Source organism: Falco biarmicus, chromosome 3 (genome assembly GCF_023638135.1).
Source record: "Falco biarmicus isolate bFalBia1 chromosome 3, bFalBia1.pri, whole genome shotgun sequence".
NCBI lineage: Eukaryota > Metazoa > Chordata > Aves > Falconiformes > Falconidae > Falco > Falco biarmicus.
In genome coordinates this window covers 100,432,403-100,438,402 of record NC_079290.1, presented here as the reverse complement: position 1 = coordinate 100,438,402, position 6,000 = coordinate 100,432,403, and positions in this window count along the sequence as shown.

Here is a 6,000-nt window from a genome sequence, read left to right as displayed (position 1 = left end):
TTAATCTGAACAGCTACTTTATTAAAAAACTTCTTTGCACAAAGGATCAAATTAAATCTAATCCCTGACATGACGCTCAGTAAAATGGACAAGCCTAAAGCAACTTTTATAGCCTCTTTCATCTCCTATATTTTTGCATATAGCAGGAAACCTTAGAGTACTGTTTATCAGCTGTTAATCAGAACTCACCCTACAAGCTGGGCACTCTCAGAATTTTAAGCATCTCCTATCTTCTATTGGTGTACATATTAAAGTAATTTATATTCCACCCATGCAGAAGGCCTTATGAAATCCTAGCCTCACCACTTGTACCCACCACGCACTCGTGCATACGTTAATTTGTTGTGGAGAAATATTCAGGGCCAACTTTGAAACAAAGAGAGTGAGAGGAAAAGAAACGCTGTCAGTGTGAGAGCTGTGAGGTGTTGCTCGTGAAGATATTCAGGGCTGGATATAAATCAAGACCTTGAGCAAAAGGTCAAGAAACTCTCTAAGAGTAGTGTTTGAGGATCAGAGGAAAGGGATGTTTTCCAGTAACAAGGACTATGTTTATTCCTCTATGAAGTAAAAAAATAACAGGCTTTGCTAGAGGAAGGGAGGTAATTTTCCAGCTTTGTAAGTCCCAATGGGTACACTAACACAATGTCTTTATTAAAACAACCCCACACACATAAATTAAGAAATCTTACTTTAAAAATTAACCAGTTAAAATTTGGTATTAAGGCCACCAAACACCCAAAATACAGAACCTCCATCCTCAAATTTGAGGGACTTAGTCACAGCTATGACGCATTGGGACAGTCTCATAAACATCATTTTCACCCCCATATAAAGGGGAATTTTGTCTTGTTTCCTTGGATTGTTTTCTACCTCTCTCTTCCTCCATTGGCATGCTACTGTATATTTGAGACTGAAGGATCCCTGCCCCATGACCTGTCCCTGCCTTTACAGAGATGAGGCACTACCAGATACTTGGAACCACAGTGACAGAGATGCTAAGGCAAACATGTGAAATTAGTACTTTGTTCTGCAAGGGCTGAAATAATAGTTCCTTAATTTCAATTTACACAGTTGGCTTTGTTAAATGATTAGTGCCTTTAAACCTGAGAAACTAATTATGAGCATGGATGGCCAGATAAGACTGAGATTAGATAGGGCTTAATTAGTACTTTGTTACTTCTCCTAGGTTTGACTGCCACATCAATATTTTTAATAATAATAATTTAAAAAAATCAGACTTACTTGAGCAGAAATCAAGAGATAGAGTTAACAGTCTCTTAAAACAACAACAACAACAAAAAGCCCACAAAACCCAAACCCAACATCAAACAAAACTGAACAAACAACAACAACAAAAAGTTTCTGGCAATGTATTACCTTCTTCATACCTAAAACAACCTTGGCCAAGCAGAATAAGAGGACCAAGAGATTTTAGAAAGATAATTTCAGGAAAAACATCAAACAACCATTATTTAAGCTTGTCCTTTCATAATACAAGCCATCTACTTTGCATACATCTTACATGTTTTGCAATATATTCAGGGCACCGTTGCTGTGTTTAGTTGTATCACATACAGAGATATGTGTAACACTGAGGGTCACACAGACCTTCCAAATATTTTCATTCAATGCTCCTTACAGCCACAGAAGCTTCACAACCTAAAGAAATGCTCAGTGGTAAAACAGTCTACACTCACAAATAATATTTTATCATCAGGACAAAAAGTTAAAAAATTAGAATTTTCATTATTTTCTAGTTGATTAAATCAACGTGTTTAAAATAGCCCAGTTAGCAAAGGAAGGACTGTATCTTCCTCTTTATTCCATACCCAAAAGTTTGTAAAGTCCCTGGAAATGCATTTAAATCCAAAAAAAGAAAGCATCACAAAACTTTGCTGCATTTTTAATGATTAATAAGCATAAATTCCTTCTTCCGTGTCAAAAATGAAGAAAATTATACTTCTTGGTACAGCAAATCAAGAACCTTGTCCAGCAACCGGCTCTTCCAAGAGAACATCACAGTGGTGCCAAAACACACAAAGCAAACAACAGGGATTAAAAGTAGAATGGACCATTTTTTCTTTTCAATTAGGCTAAAAAGTGTTATGGAGACACCAAATCTGTTTCTAAAATACAGGAAGACACAGTGACAGTTCGGCTCACCAGCTGCAGCCCACCCAGGTAATCCAACGACCAGCTTGGGCACACTCCGCAGAAGCACTTTGCCACTAAACTCCGTGGTGGCATGGGGGTACAAGTAACCCACCTCAGTCAAAACTGCTGTTATGAGCCCTGAACCAGGACACCTTGTTCTTGTCCTGGGGTCTCAGGACAGTTGGTGGCTTTTCTTCTTTCCCACCGATACCAGCTTGGATGGAGAAGCCACCACTGACCCTGCAGGAACCCCTGTCCTTGGTGGCTTCCTCATCTTTCTCCTGTTCCAGACCTTCACCACACAGTCCTTGGACTCTGGAGGAGGTTTGTGAAGGTTTTAGCAGCACAGCCCTACCTGGCTGGGTGGCACGGGCAACTAACGCCTCACTAAAACAACTTACGTGGCTGCAAGTCTGCACTCAGCGGCAGATCTAGACCTTGCTTTTTAAAAGCAACTCATTCAAACAAAACTACTTTGCTATGCGGCATACTTTAACTAACACCCCCTTTCCCTCCAGATTTTATGTATTTTTAATGAAAGTCTAATTACCATCCAAATACAGTTTGAAGCAATGCATGAGGAAAAATAAACATAATTTAGAAAGTCAGAAAATATTCATTAATTATTTTTCTAGCATGATAAAAATGTATAAATTAAGAATCTGTGTAAATATATGTTAAACGCCTTAAATATATACAGATGGAGTATGCACATAATCCTCATGGTTAGCAAAAGGAAATACTGATTTACACCAGCCAATGAGGATCAGCCTTTATTTAGAAAAATAGGAAGCACAAATGCAAAACAAGATGAAAATCAATTATTTAAATCAGGGTTTCCAACTTGACAATTTAAATCATGATTAAAATTGGCAATTTAAATGACTTTGATCTAAATCAATCCCCCTGATGTGAAACCAGCCCATTTTATTTGTCACTATTATTGTTCTCTGAGCACCCTGATGAAGAAATTATTTGTAAGCGTGCACATGTAGATATTTCTTTATGAATGCACTTTGCTCTGCTTGTTTGCAATTTGTTTACAACAAGAAGAGCAATAACTACACCTTAGCGTACCTATGACACAATTCCATTTATCAAAAAAAATATTATTAAACGGGAGTTTTATTTTGTAGGCAACAATATTTCCCATTCTTTCATAGTATTAGCCTTATTACTGGATAAGTTAGAATTAACAGAGTTTCAGCTCACCAACAAGCAGACCTGCCAGTCACAAACAGAGCCACAAAAGCTTCAGTCCTGCCATTCAGCACCCAGCATCCTTTAAAGAAGGCTGCAAAACCCGCATCTGACCTGTAAGACCACAGTGTGCCAAGCCCTGTGCTGAGTGCTAGAATCACCCAGAGCAGCACAAGCACAACCCTCAACCACCTCCACAGCCCATTTCATCAGCTGGAGATGGCTACAGGCCAAAGGCTCTTTGGACTTGCCTTTTAAACCCACCTTCCTGAAGATGTGTCATACAGATATCTCCATCCATCCATCTGTCCATCCATCCGTAATTTTTGCAGAAGGGAAGCTGAGGTCTCAAATACATGACACTTCCACAGGCTTTGCAAAGGGAGATGCCCAGGAGAAAGGATGAAAACCCAGGCCCCAGATGAAATGAGCTCCTGAGGGGTGGGTCAGAGTCCCAGGTGGGGCTGGCCAGGGGAACAAGGTCAGCAGACGCCAGGCCCTGCTGGGTGGGCTGCAGCAGGGAGGTGAGTACCAATTAGTCATCAGAGACTCTACCAAAGGGAGCTGGGCTGAGATACAGGTGGGTGGGAATCTGCTTCTATTGACTCCCACAATAATTTGCTGACATCCTCATCTCAGAAGAAATTAAAACTTCTGCCTTTGTCTTTAACACTGCCTGCGGATAATGAGCTTCCCCCCCCCCCAGCTGTATACTCTGCCTGAATTAAACAAAGATACAATTTCCCATCTCTACTAGGCTCTTAAAGCCTTCCTCCTACCTCTCTCAATTACTGCCATCAGACATCAGTTTCTTGCCAGTAACCAGCCATAATTCTGCTTTACTATCCAGTCTATGCTTTAGTAGTAGTGGTTTTTTTCTAAACTTTTCTTCTTGAAGTTCACAACACCCTGGGTCCCAACTACTGTAGTAGTTTTCCCCCCACCCCTTCCTCCCATGCGTCCAGACTTTCTCATTCAATGACCATTTTCATGGCCCATGAGCTTGACCCTGATGACCTGAGCTGGACTTTTTCCCCAAGTAAGCCTGTGCCAGTGTCCTTCCCAACACCACCACACGCTTATCAAGCATCTTACCGTTCCTTCGCCGCAGCAGTGAGTTGGCTGCCATCACCACATGGTCCCAGCTTCTTAACTATTTGCTTGTTACATTTTGTATTTTCTCTTCTCTTGAGAAATACAGTGGAAGAGGTCCCTGCTCGCTGGTGCAAATTTACCTGTGTTCTCTTCCAAATCCCTCGTTAATACCTGTTTTCATCTGTGATACCTGCAAGGAATGACAGAGCAGCTCGCTTGGGCTGCTGCGGTAGCCAGATTGGTGATGCCAGACCGGAGGGTAATGTTACTCTGCTCCCAGCTCATATCCATGGCTGCTTTTCTGCCCCACATTTGAACAAATAACTGCCTGAAGTGGGTCTTTTATTTTTGTCCTGTACTTGCAGTGTACCAAGGACATGAGCTGCTGAGCTATGATTAAGGGCACCAACATCTACATAACAACAATAATGCAATAGCAGAGGAGAAAGCGCTATGATTTTGTTTCTATCTAAACCTGGAATAATTTGTTAGTGGAATTAGGAAGCTTCCTTTACATAATTATCACTAAGTATATCAGCCAAAGTCTAACTCACAGCATGTATCCTCCAGTGTGATAATACAGTATTTCAGAACTATGTGAAATACAGCACTTATTATACACACTTAGCTGAGCTGGAGTTGTGACCCTCCATTGGTGACCAGCTCCAGAGCACCAGCGTGCACGTTCAGTTCAGGATAGGGAAGCAAAGGACTCAGTTTGTAAGGCTTCATGTCTGGGTTCTTAAAAGCCGGGAGAGAGTTCAAGCAAAAAACATTTTCACACTTCTTTTCCCCCAAAGCTGATCTGAGAGAACAAACCCAAAGATTTTTTAAAATACCCAAGATTCCTCCTTTTTTTGAATGAGAATGTACAAGTTTGTTCTTATTCTGTTCCGTTATCCTGTTTCATAGAAACGTCATGTATTTTTTATTAATTAATTTTAAAAAAAGAACCCCTTCAAACCAATCCAAAGGAAAGCAGCATAACAAGGTTTTCCAAATCACATTGAGTCTCGGACAAAGTCTGCAGGAAGACCAGGAATGAATCTGAAGATGCCTGTTTCTGACCTCCTGTTTTATCCACTGTACCACTCGTTTCCCTACAGCTAGAACTATGCAAGTTATTTCATTAGAAAAATAAAGGTGTTGTTTTCTTTTAACAGAAAGAAATTGCTTTCTGGAACAACTGAATATTTACAGAAGATATGTCCCTCTCTGGAAATTAAGCCCTAGAGTTAGAGCACATAAGCACTTACATGTAAACAGGAGCTACCTCATGTCATGTTAAATTCCTTTGCCTTTCCTGGTACCCTGAGTAAGCCTGAATCAGCAGCACCACAGGAGCAATACCCCAAACGCTGCATCATAGCAGCCCCTAGCATAAATTCTGCCTGGTCTGAAGACATCCGAATCTGCTTTCATGGAGCTAAATCCATCTAGATCCAGGTTTCCAAGCCTGGAGAAATGCCCAGATCCCCCTTTCAAGTGCCATTCCCTTTGCCATTCACCGTGTCCCACACTGTCCCATGTAACCTGCTGTCAGCAGTGCAG